Source organism: Ursus americanus, chromosome 12 (assembly GCF_024610735.1).
Source record: "Ursus americanus isolate L20-20 chromosome 12, mUrsAme1.1.p, whole genome shotgun sequence".
Taxonomy (NCBI): domain Eukaryota; kingdom Metazoa; phylum Chordata; class Mammalia; order Carnivora; family Ursidae; genus Ursus; species Ursus americanus.
In genome coordinates, this window is record NC_142138.1 from 35,454,478 (window position 1) to 35,468,606 (window position 14,129).

Genomic DNA, 14,129 nt, shown 5'->3' on the forward strand with positions numbered 1-14,129 from the left:
AGTGTAGAAATGAAAAAGAGAAAAAAAATGTTGATGATTAAGCAGGTTACCACAGTGGAAATGGACACCTAGGGTTTGAACCCTCTGGTGAACACTGTGAAACATATAACCCGTCCCATTGGATATTCTGGGGAGCAGAGACCACTTTACATTTCCCTCAGTGCCACATGGATTGGGTGGGCTGTGAGGGTCAAAGAAAATTCTCAAGCAGAGTCAGAGGTGAAATCAGCTGCGCAATTTGCAGGGTCAAGGGCAAAATGAAAATGTGAGGCTCCTTGTAAAAAATGGTTAAGAATTTCAAGAAGGTGACAGCAGAGCATCACATCAGGGCCCTTTGGAGCACAATGCCCTGTACAGGTACACAGGTTGCACACCCATGAAGGCACAGATGCTGCAGTGGAATGTGTTGGGATAGGGACAGTGGGAATGATGAGTGCCCAGGTGGTATGAGTGGGGTACCATCAGACCCTGGTCCACATCCATCCAAAAGCACTTAAATTGCAACTACAATTATGATCGTTTTCTTTCACCTTAATGCCTAGAAACTGAATTGCAAAGTAAAAGCATATGAACACATCTGTGACTCCTGACCTCAATTGCCAAAATCTTTCCGGGAAGGTTACGCAAATATTCTGAGTAGTAGCTCTGTTTGCTACTATTAGTAGGTTACCCTTACAAACATTAGGTGTTATTCTTTCTTATTTAGATAAAATTGATGGTGTCAAAAATGATATTTTGAATTTATTTCTACTTTGCATTAATTTTGCTTAAAATTATATTATATATACACTTTCCCCCCCAAATTCTATTTCTGTTCTATTCTATTTCTGTTTTCCAAATTCTTCATGTGTCAGTGCTCTTACTTGAATTTTCAGTTCAGCAGGTCTGGCCATAGCCTGCCATAAGAAACTATTAAAATGCTCATAATTCTCTTTATTTATGTAATGTTTTATATTAATGTATTTCTCTAAAACGAAATGCACTTTTCATTCTTAATATTGTCCTTACAGGATTAAAGTGGACATTATTTAATTTATAATCCAGATATTTTATTAAGGATTTTGGAAAATAAAGCATTTTTATTTTAAGATTACTGAGTTTTCTTATTTTGGTGAAAATTTCTTTTGGCAAGAATCAACATTAAGGTTTTTTTAGTTTCTGAAATGAATTTATAGGGTTTTTGTTTGTTTGTTTGTTTGTTTGTTTTAATTCTCATTTGGTGCTCTGGTATAGGTGGTAGGATATGGGCCATAGTTATTTCCTAGAACACTGAACCTTTTGTAGACATTTCTTTGTTAATGTTTTCAGTTTTCTTTTTTAATAGTTTGCTTTTCTTGAATAAAAACTTTTCCCCCCTGGAAACATCCCACAACTTTTGTCTAAGTGGCTTATTCTCTATTTTTCTACATAATTTATAATTACATTTTAACCAATTTTTTTACTCAAACACTATTAGAAAAGTGTTCATAACTTCCATTTGAACTTCCATTTTATTTACTTACATATTTGTTTTAACTTATTAACAACAGTTATAAAATGTACTCAGTCCACTTCTTATAAAATTTTCCTTCTTGCCTAGTCTATGGCCAATGATTATAAATAGTCCATGGACCTTTTTTTTTTTTAAGATTTTATTTATTTATTTGAAAGCGAGAGCATGAGAGAGAGAGAGAGAGAGAGAGAGAGAGATAAATCAGGAGCAGGGGGGAGGGGTAGAGGGAGAAGCTGACTCCCTGCTGAGTGGGGAGCCAGATGCAGGGCTCAGTCTCAGGACCCTGGGATCATGACCTAAGCCAAAGGCAGACATTTTTTTTTTAATGTTTTTTTATTATATTATGTTAGTCACCATACAGTACATTCCTGGTTTTTGATGTAAAGTTCGATGGTTCATTAGTTGCGTATGACACCCAGTGCACCATGCACTATGTACCCTCCTTACTACCCATCACCAGCCTATTCCATTCCCCCACCCCCCTCCCCTCTGAAGCCCTCAGTTTGTTTCTCGGAGTCCATAGTCTCTCATGCTTCATTCCCCCTTCTGGGTACCCCCGCTTTCTTTATCCCTTTCTTCCCCTACCGATCTTCCTCGTTCTTATGTTCCGTAGATGAGAGAAACCATATGATAATTGTCTTTCTCTGCTTGACTTATTTCACTTAGCATTATCTCCTCCAGTGCCGTCCATGTTGCAGCAAATGTTGAGAAATCGTTCTTTTTGATAGCTGAATAATATTCCATTGTATATATGGACCACAACTTCTTAATCCAGTCATCTGTTGAAGGGCATCTTGGCTCCTTCCACAATTTAGCTATTGTGGACATTGCTGCTATGAACCTTGGTGTGCATATGGCCCTTCTCTTCACTACGTCTGTATCCTTGGGGTAAATACCCAGTAGTACAATGGCTGGGTCATAGGGTAGCTCAATTTTTAACATTTTGAGGGACCTCCACACTGTTTTCCAGAGTGGCTGTGCCAACTTGCATTCCCACCAACAATGTAGGAGGGATCCCCTTTCTCCACATCCTCTCCAGCAATTGTTATTTCTTGCCTTGTCAGTTTTTGCCATTCTAACTGGCGTAAGGTGGTATCTTAGTGTGGTTTTGATTTGAATTTCCCTGATGGCTAATGATTTTGAACATTTTTTCATGTGTCTGTTAGCCATTTGTATGTCATCATTGGAAAAGTGTCTGTTCATATCTTCTGCCCATTTTATGATTTATTTGTTTCTCACATATTGAGTTTGAGAAGTTCTTTGTAGATCTTGGATACCAGTCTTTTATTTGTAGTATCATTTGCAAATATATTCTCCCATTCTGTGGGCTGCCTCTTAGTTTTTTTGACTGTTTCCTTGGCTGTGCAAAAGCTTTTTATCTTGATGAAGCCCCACAAGTTCATTTTATCTTTTGTTTCTCTTGCCTTTGGAGATGTGTCATGAAAAAGGTTGCTTTGGTCGATGTCGTAGAGGTTGCTGCCTATGTTCTCCTCTAGAATTTTGATGGATTCCTGTCTCACATCTAGGTCTTTCATCCCTTTGGAGTTTATCTTTGTGTATGGTGTGAGAGAGTGGTCAAGTTTCATTTTTTTGCATGTAGCTGTCCAATTTTCCCAGCACCATTTATTGAAGAGACTGTCTTTTTTCCACTGGATGTTTTTTCTTGCTTTATCAAAGATTAGTTGCACAAAGAGCTAAGGGTCCATTTCTGGGTTCTCTATTCTGTTCCATTGGTCTATGTGTCTGTTTTTGTGCCAGTACCATGCTGTCTTTGTGATCACAGCTTTGTAGTACAGCTCGAAATCCAGCATTGTGATGCCCCCAGCATTGTTTTTCCTTTTCAACAGTCCCTTGGCGATTCAGGGCCTTTTCTGGTTCCATACAAATTTAAGGTCTATTTGTTCCAGTTCTTTGAAAAATGTCATTGGTATTTTGATCGGGATAGCATTGAAAGTGTAGATTGCTCTGGGTAGCATGGACATTTTAACTATGTTAATTCTTCCGATCCATGAGCATGGAATATTTTTCCATCTTTTTGTGTCTTCCTCAATGTCTTTCAAGAGTGATTTATAGTTTCTAGAATATAGGTCCTTTACGTCTCTGGTTAAGTTAATTCCAAGGTAACGTATGGTTTTTGGTGCTATTGTAAATGGGATGGATTCCCTAATTTCTCTTTCTTCAGTCTCATTATTCGTGTATAGAAATGCAGCTGATTTCTGAGCATTGATTTTGTATCCCGCCACATTACTGAATTGCTCTATAACTTCTAATTTTGGGAGTGGATTCTTTTGGGTTTTCCATATAGAGTATCATGTCATCTGCGAAGAGAGACAGTTTGACTTCTTCATTGCCGATTTGGATACGTTTTATCCTTTTTTGTTGTCTGATTGCTGTTGCAAGGACTTCTAGTACTATGTTGAATAATAGTGGCGAGAGTGGGCATCCTTGTCGAGTTCCTGATCTTAAGGGAAAGGCTTCCAGCTTTTCCCCATTGAGAATGATATTTGCTGTAGGCTTTTCATAGATGATTTTTAAGAGATTGAGGAATGTACCCTCTATCCCTACACTCTGAAGGGTTTTAATCAGGAAAAGATGCTGTATTTTATCAAATGCTTTTTCTGCATCTATTGAGAGAATCATATGATTTTTGGCTTTTTCCTTCTGGATAAAATCTAAGACACTGATCGATTTGCAAATGTTGAACCATGCTTGCATCCCAGGGATGAATCCCACTTGGTCATGATGGATAATCCTTTTAATGTACTGTTGGATTCTATTAGCCAGGATCTTGTTGAGGATTTTGGCATCCATATTCATTAGGGAAATTGGTCTGTAATTCTCCTTTTTGATGGGGTCTTTGCCTGGTTTGGGGATCAAGGTAATATTTGCCTCATAGAATGAGTTTGGTAGCTTTCCTTCTGTTTCTATTTTTTGAAATAGCTTTAGGAGAATAAGTATTATTTCTTCTCTGAATGTTTGGTAGAATTCCCCAGGAAAACCTGTCCGATCCTGGAGTTTTGTTTTTTGGAAGGTTGTTTATCAATGTTTCAATCTCTTCATAATTAATTGGCCTTTTTAAGAAATCAATTTCTTCCTGTTTCAGTCTTGGTAGTTTATAGGTTTCCAGGAAGGCCTCCATCTCTTCCAGATTGCTTAATTTATTGGCATAAAGCTGTTGATAAAAGTTTCTAATAATCCTTCCAATTTCATTGGTGTTGGTTGTGACCTCTCCCTTTCATTCTTAATTTTATTAATTTGGGTCCTTTCTCTATTCTTTTGGATAAGTCTTTTCAGTGGTTTGTCAATTTTATTAATTCTTTCAAAGAACCAGCTTCTAGTTCTGTTGATCTGCTCTACTGTACTCCTGGTTTCTAATTCATTGATTTCTGCTCTAATCTTGGTCAACTGCTTTCTCGTGCGTGGATTAGGCCTGTCCCTCTGTTGCTGTTCCAGCTTCTTGAGGTGAGAATATAAAAACTGCATTTTAGATTTTTCTATTCTTTTGAGTGAGGCTTGGATGGCTATGTATTTTCCCCTTAGGACTGCCTTTGCAGTATCCCATAGGTTTTGGACCGTTGTGTTTTCATTCTTGTTGGTCTCCATAAATTGTTTAAATTGATTTTTGATTTCCTGGTTTATCGAATCATTCTTGAGCAGGATAGTTCTTAGTCTCCAAGTGTTTGAGTTTCTTCCAAATTTTTCCTTGTGGTTGAGTTCCAATTTCAAAGCGTTGTGGTCTGAGAATATGCAGGGAATAATTTCAGTCTTTAGGTATTGGTTGAGACCTGTTTTGTGACCCAGAACATGGTCTATTCTTGAGAATGTTCCATGGGCATTAGAATAGAATGAGTATTCTTTGGTTCTGGGGTGTAGTATTCTATATATATCTATGAGGTCCAACTCATCGAGTATGGCATTCAAAGCTCTTGTTTCTATGTTGGTTTTCTGCTCTGGTGCTCTGTCTATTGCTGATAGTGGAGTGTTGAGGTCCCCTACTATTAACGTATTTTTATCTATATGTCTCTTTATTCTGGTTAAGAGTTGGCTTGTGTATCTTGCTGCTCCCCTGTTGGGGGCATATATATTTATAATTGTCATATCCACTTGTTGGATACATCCTTTAAGAATAATATAGTGCCCCTTTGTGTCTCTAACTATAGTCTTTAGTTTAAAATCCAGTCTGTCTGATATGAGAATTGCTACCCCAGCTTTCTTTTGAGGTCCATTGGCATGAAAGATGGTATTCCATCCCTTTACTTTCAGTCTGAATGTATCTTTAGGTTGAAAATGAGTCTCTTGTAGACAGCAAATGGATGGGTCATGTCTTTTTATCCAATCTGCAACCCTGTGGCACTTATGGGAGCATTTAGGCCATTTACATTGAGACTGATTATTGAGAGATATGATTTTAATGATGCTATGTTGCCAGTAAAGTCTTTGTTTCTATAGATTGTGACTTGCTGTTCTGTATCACTCTTGGAGCCTTTTTACTTTTATAGAACCCCCCTTAATATCTCCTGTAGGGCTGGTTTCATGGTTACGAAATTGGTCAATGACTGGAGATTCTGGAAGGTCTTTATTTCTCCATCAATTCTGAATGACAGCCTTGCTGGATAAAGGATCCTTGGCTGCATGTTTTTCTATGAAAGAGCTTTAAAAATGCCCCCCCAACCCTTTCTCTCATTCCAGGTCTGTGTGGACAGGTCTGACGTAATTCTGATACCTTTGCCTTGGTACGTGAGAAATTTCTTTGCCCTGGCCGCTTTCAATACTGTATCCTTGGATCTAATATTTGCGAATTGCACGTGATGTGGCGTAGGTTTGTCGTGGTTGAGCTTGGGAGGGGTCCTCTCTGCCTCTTGGACACGAATGTTTGTTTACTTTGCTAGATTAGGGAAGTTTTCAGCTACAATTTGTTCAAATATCTTTTCTAGACCTCTGTTTTTCTCCACCCCCTCGGGGATGCCGATGATTCTGACATTGGAACGTTTCATTGAGTCAGTAATCTCCCGTAACCTACATTCTTGAGATTGGATTTTTTTGAGCCCAGATTCTATTTTAGCTTTCTCTTCTACTAACCCATCATCCTCCGATTCGCTGATACGTTCTTCTGCCTCATTCACCCTGGCTGTCAGAGCCTCTAGTTTTGACTGCATTTGGCTCATAGAATTTTTAATTTCTGCCAGATTCGCTCTCATTTCCTCCCTTAGAGATTCTATATTCTCATTAACATTTTTGTTAATACTTTTTTCAAGTCTACACATCATCTTGACCATTGTTACTCTGAATTCCATTTCTGATAATTTGGTTATATCCATATCCATTAGTTCTGTGGCAGAGGCCACATACTCATTGTCTTTTCTTTTCCGGGGGGGGGGAGGGATTTCTCCTTCTTGTCATTCTGATGAGGAGAGGTTGTGGGGTTGTCCAGAGCCCAAATTATTGACCGGGACACAGGCAGTGCGCCCTTGTTTTATAGGGACCTTAGGGATGTGGGCTTCTTGATTTTTCAGTCTGCTTTCTGGGGGAGGGGCCTGCCATGCTGATACTCAGGCAACCCTGTTTGGGTAGATTCTCCATGTCCCCTGGGAGGGGGGATGGGGATGGGCACACTGTGAGCCGGTATTTCCAGGCTTTTGTTCTCTGGAGGTGTTCCCTGGAGGTTTGCTATGCCTCTTCTGAGAGTCAGAGCAGCAGTAGCCAAATCTCAGCCTCTGTCTCAGAACAGAGCACCGTTCTCCACTGATGTTTTGGCCACTTTAACTCTGTTTCTGTTGGTGCTGCTCAACCCGGCAGCGTCCTGGGATATGCGCCCCACACTCGGCATCCCAGCCCTCACTTCCAGGGCTGGCGCGTCTCTGTCCTTTGTGTTTCTAACACCGCCAGCCGCCCGCCGCTCCCCCCCCCCGCCCCCCCCCCCGCGCGCTCCCGGAGCTCCCGGTCTCAGTCTGAATCCAGTGAGTGCACCAGAGCTCCGTTTCAGTCTGGTCTCGCACGTTCCCCGGCTCACGGTCTCAGTCTGCTCTCTCGCGGGTGCCGGTCCGCAAGTCTGCCCGCTCCCCCGTGCAGGTGGCTACTGCTTCCCGGCACCCAAACGCAGCGGCTCCCTCCCCCTTCCTTTTATCTTCAGATACCTGTGCGCAGTTTCACGGCTCCCCGCTTCGTACCTCAATACTCAGCGCTGGAGATGTTCATTTGTAGAGATCCAGATGTATCTTCCTGCGTCTCAGGCTGATTCTGTGGATGTTCAGGCTGGTCTGGTACCTGTCCAACTCGACTCAGGGGACCAGCTGAAAAAGGGGTCCCCTACTCCTCCGCCATCTTAACTCCTGTCTCCCATTAGTTTTCTTCTTAAGATCTCCAAAGGCAGACATTTAACTGACTGAGCCACCCAGGCTCCTCAAGGTCCACGGACCTTTGAAATGAAGATGTAATCTCTACATTTCTTAAAGCTGAAAAATTGTTTGATTACAGTATTCATCAAAGCACTTTTCTACCTAAAATTCTACTTTTCTACCTAAAATTCTACTTTTCTAACGATAATTATCCTACATTAATTTTTTTTGCATAATATTATCCCTATCTTGTCCGTCATATTAGCCATAAATCTGCTGATTATTATTTACAAACCAGCTGTACATGTGTTTGAGCCTGGACTTCAGAAGAATCTATGACCACAGAGATATGTGTTGGATATTTTCCCCATCACTTTATCATTCAAACAACAGAGGGCATAGAAATAAACAAAAAAGGATCAAAATTAAAATTATCTGTAATTATCTTCAGGTTGTCTATAACATCTATGTTCAAAGTGCAGGAATAGAATGTCAGGTGTCATTTAATGTGAAAGGCAACATCTTGGAGTTTTAGAAATTCCTATGAGAACTCAACTTTGGAAGATATTCCTGCACAAAAGGTGAAATAGGACAGAGTGTATTAATGAGATATATCTTTATCTTTTTAGTGTGTAGATTTCAGTCTCATAGAAATGTTAGAAAGTTGACAAGCTTGACAAAGTATTTTTCTTTTTGTCTTAAATCACCCCACTTACAAACTAGACCTCATTAATTAAATAGAACAATAACAAGGAAAAAAAGCAGTAAATGAAAAATAAAGCTCTTCTTTTTTTTAGGTTGTCTTAGGCAATCAGCTATTTTCAGTGACTGGTTATGTAGTAACAGCTACTACTTAGACCAATGGTGAGACAGTGAATACCCATATTTAGAACATTCACACTGTAGCTCAGAGACGAGACAGAACCTGTCCAACATAATTTTCATATCTGTGTACCCAGACAGGGATTTGCTTTTTTTTCATTTTTATGCTATAGAACAATGGTGAAACTGTTATAAAAAGCTCCTACTGCTACTTCTGAGGTAGCTGTGTTGTAGTTAAAAAAAAAAAAAAAAAAGCTTTAGAACTAAAAGGCAGGTTGAGATTTAGTTCTGACACTACTAAGAGTTTGACATTGAGAAAGTCATTTAAACTTTAAGTTCCTATTATGTTATTTGTGATATGAGAAACTTCTGGAAAGAGAAACTGAAATTTAATGAGAACATTTTCTTTTCTAGGCAGAATATCAGGAGTTTTTCACACATTGATCTATGTAATCTTTACAGTAATCTGAGTGTTATATGTGATTATTCCAACTTTATAGATTTAGAAATTAATATTTTCAGAAGTTAAGAACCAGCCCAAGATCGCACAGCTACTGAGCATTTTGATCCAAACTGTAATCCGATTCTGAAACCATGCTCTTTTTTTCTAGAAAGTATAATAAATGTGTCTAGTTTTATTATAATTATTTCAGCAATTAAAATATTTGTATCGGGTTAAAAATGCACAAATCTTTCTTCAAATTCTATTTGCTGATAAGAGAGTATGTAACATAGATAGTTGAAAATCTCTAACAAAAGGCACTAAATAAATCTAAAATTTGGCTATATTATTACTTTATAACATTCATGTACTATGGAAATTATAGTAATAGTAGTCAAAGGGAAATTTTGTTGACTGTAAATAGTTTAGACTTGTTTAATTTCTGGTATCTAAGATATTTCCTGGACTGTGGGGCTTCTACTGCCCTGTAATAGTATATTCCAGCCACATATATAAAACTTGGGAGACTCGGAATTTAAATGCTATTGTGTTTGGAGGCTCCTTCCTCAATTGTCTTGTACAGATTTTAGTAGACCAGAGTGTCAAGTGACTTGCAGTTCTTTCAGGATAATGATCATAAAACTTTCAAAATAAAATAAAAACATCTGTGAACTTCCTTTTCTAGGAACAATGGAATAAGTGGTACTATTTTGCCATCCTTCTCCATATAGCTATATAAAAATGAACAGATATATGGAAAAAAATAGTGTGATAATTTATAAATATGTTGCCAAACAAAAAGGACCATTTTTCTTCTTTTACAAAAAGAGAGATAATTGACTTTTGGGGAAAAAAAGATATTAATACATTGAAGTGTTTATAACAAATTTAGGGAACAAATGTGTAACAACCACAAAAAACCCACAAAGCCATGTAGAAGCAGAAGTATATGATTGTGAGGTTCTTATATATATGTGAGGTGGTTTAATATAGTTTGAGAGATGACTATGAAAGATAAAGGTATAAATTGTAAAATGTAGAACAGCCACTAAAATTTTTTAAAAAGATAAGATAAAGATAAAAGATCTAATTAGAATACTAAAATATGCTGAAGCCAAAAGAAGTTAAGAATAGAGTAATAAAATGAAAATAATAACAAGTAAGTCACATAGAAAATTGAAACAAAAGACTTAAAACCAAGTGCATTGATAATTTCACTGAGTGTAGACAAACACATGAATTGAAAGCCAGTGGTTTTCAAATTGAGTAAAAATTAATACTGACCTGTATGCTTCTACATGAAATTACTCTAAATATGAAAATAGATAAAAGTAAGGAAGGAAAAATGATATACCATATAAACATTAATCATAAAAAGTTGGAATGACTATTGTAACATAAGACAAAATCTATTTCAATACAAAAATATTAAAAAGTAAATATTACAAAGATTCAAAAAGCTGCTTTTCATAGTCATAAAGTGGTCACTTCATCAAGAAGACAAAACAATCCTAAATGTGTATACAGCTAATAACAGAATTTCAAAATAATAAAGCAAAAATTTACAGAGCTAAAAATGAAATAGACATAAATATAGATGATTACAATAATATCTTTCAGTAATTTATAGAAGAGTAGGCTGAAAGTATACTGAAAACCAGTAGGAATATAATAGCCTTCAATCATGTTGACTAAATTAAAAGTTATACCGCAGTATAACCAAAAGGGCAGGATCCTCAAAATTGTTCAGGGTACCTTCACCAAGAAAGACTATATCTTGGGATATAAAACAAGTCTCAATAAATGTAAAAAGTCTGAAAAAAAATGTAAAAAGTCTGAATTATTACCAAGTATGCTTTCTGATCAAACTGGATTAAATTAAAAGTTAATATCATTAAGATAACATATATGGAAATTAAATAACTCACTTTTAAATAACCCATAGGCAATGGAAAAAATCTGAAAGAATATTAGAAAATATTTCAAACTGAATGAAATGAAAATACAGTATGTCAAGGTTTGTGGACTGCCACTAAAACAGTGCTTTGAGAGAAATTGAGACCTTTTAATACTTACATAAGAATAAAGAGAATGTTTAAAATCAGTGTGTTATAGTTTACACTTAAGAAGGTGAAAGTAAAGAGCAAATTAAATCCAAGGTTAGAAGGAAGAGCATAATAGAGAACAGAAATGAATGACATTTAAAAATGAACAAATAATACAGAAAATTGATGAAACAAAAAAGTATTCATACAAAGATCAATAAAGTGAATAAATTCTAGTAAACTAAGAGACAGAGCAAGAGAGAGAACACCTATCAAGAAGAATGAGCAGCCATAACTAGAATTACTATTTTTAAAAGGGAATATCATCTCAATGGAACAGAATAGAAAACCCAGAAATGAACTCACAATTATCTGGTCAATTAACAAAGCAGGAAAGAATATCCAAATAGAAAAATAGTGTCTCTTCAACAAATGGTGTTGGGAAAACTGGACAGCAACATGCAAAAGAATGAACCTGGACCATTTTCTTACACTGTATACAAAAATAAATTCAAAATGGGTCAAAGACCTAAATGTGAGACCCAAAGCCATAAAAATCCTAGAACAGGCAGTGATTTCTTTGACTTCAGCTGCACCAACTTCTTTCTAGATTTGTCTCCTGAGGCAAAGGAAATGAAAGCACAAATAAACTGTTGGGACTACATCAAAATAAAAAGCTTCTGCGCAAAGAAGAAAACAGTCAACAAAACTGAAAGGCAACCTATGCAATGGGAGATGTTTGCAAATGACATATCTGATAAAGGGTTAGTATCCAAAATATATAAAGAACTTATAAAACTCAATACTCAAAAAAACAAATGATCCAATTAAAAATGGGCAAAAAACATGAATAGACATTTTTCCAAAGAAGACATACGGATGGCCAACGGACACATGAAAAGATGCTCGACATCACTTATCATCAGGGAAATACAAATCAAAACTACAGTGAAGGGCACCAGGGTAGCTCAGTTGGTTAAGCATCTGCCTTTGGCTCAGGTTGTGATAGAGTCCTGGGATTGAGCCCCGCATCAGGCTCTCTGCTCAGGGGAGAATCTGCTTCTCCCTCTTCCTCTCCCTCTGTGATCTCTCTCATTCTTGCTGTCTCTCAAATAAATAAATAAAAGCTTTAAAAAACTACAATGAGATATCACCTCACACCTGTCAGAATGGCTAAAATCAAGAACACAAGAAACAGCAGGTATTGGTGAGGATGTGGAGAAGGGGGGAAACCCTCTTGCCCCTCAGTGGGAATACAAACTGGTGTAGCCACTGTGAGAAACAGTATGCAGTTTCCTCAAAAAGCTAAAAATAGAACTACCTTATGATCAGCAATCACACTACTAGGTATTTACCCAAAGAATACAAAAATACTGGTTCGAAGGGGTACATGCCCCCTATTGTTTCTAGCAGCATTATCTACAATAGCCAAATTACAGCCCAAATGTCCACTGATTGATGAATGGATAAAGAAGTGGTATATATATACAATGGAATATTACTTAGCTGTAAAAAAATGCAATGACTTGGATTGAGCTAGAGAGTATTATGCTAAGCGAAATAAGTCAGAGAAAGATGCATGCCATATGATTTCACTCACATGTGGAATTTAAGAAAGAAACTAGCAACGGGGGAAAAAAGGAGACACAAACCAAGAAACAGACTCTTAACTATACGGAACAGCTTAGAGTTATCAGAGGGGAGAAGAGCTTTACATATATTAAAGACACTGTATTTGCAATCAAAAACTTTCACATGAAGAAGTTGTAGGCCCAGATGATGTCACTGGTAAATTCTATCAACCACTTAACGAGGAAACAATAACAACTTTCCACAGACTTTTAAGAAAATAGACAAAAAACACTGCATAGCTCATTTTATGAGGCTAGCATTATCCAAATATCAAAATCAAAAAGAGGCATTTTGAAACAAGAAAAAGAAGGGGAGGAGAATAAAAGAAAAGAGAACAAACCCGTATCTTTCTAGAATCAAGATGAAAAAAAATCCCTAACAAATGTTATCAAATTAAATTCAGCAATATACAAAAAAAGATAATAAATTATGACCAAATGAGATTTGTCCTGGAAATGCAAGGCTGGTTCAACATTCAAAAAGCAATCAACATAATTTAGTACAACAGACTACATAAGAAAATCCATTCGATCATCTCAATAGAAGCAGGAAAGCATTTGACAAAATTCAGTGCCTATTCACAATAAAACTCTCAGGAAACTAGGAATAGAAGTAAACATTTTTAACTTGATAAAAGATATTTACAAATAAACTTGTACATAACATCTTAAGGAAATATTAACCTGGGAAAACTTGAGAAATAGATAAGTAAAGCAGTCATAGTGTGACCTGCTGCCCTTCCCAGGGATTGCCTCACCAGTACCCTCAGCCTGGAACATTCCCCCACATGGAAGTTCAGTGCTGAGCTGTCACTTAGCCCCATATTACGCTTTCTTATTAACAGAAACTTTCCCCCTGTTTTGAATATGCAATGAACTTCCTTGTACTGCTTAAGTATGTGCATTATATGGCACCTGGCCATCCCCACCGGTGTATCTGTCTCTTACAGGAAGGGAACAGGGTCTTTGCCTGCAGTTCATTCATTGCCCTGCATCCGCTATTGGGAGGAACCCACTGGCCATGGGAAAAAGGCACACGCTACAGATGCTGAACTTGCTAGGTCTACTCTACTTTCTCTGAATAAAGCACTGTTCATACCAGTGCTTATGTGTTGAGTCATCCTTGGCAACTCTGAACCTGTAAAAGAGGTAGTGGACCAAGTATGTGGCCTCCTAGTTGGTGGTCGGCATTGCTATACTTTTTGCTATTCTCCGCATGGTAGAGAATCCTCACTTGGGATTGGTAACCAGATCTTTCTGCTCTACAAAATGCTTAATGGGGAAACAATGCTTTGTCCCTAGAAACAGGAACAAACCAAAAATGTCACCTCTCACCTTTCTATTCAACGCTGTACTGGAATT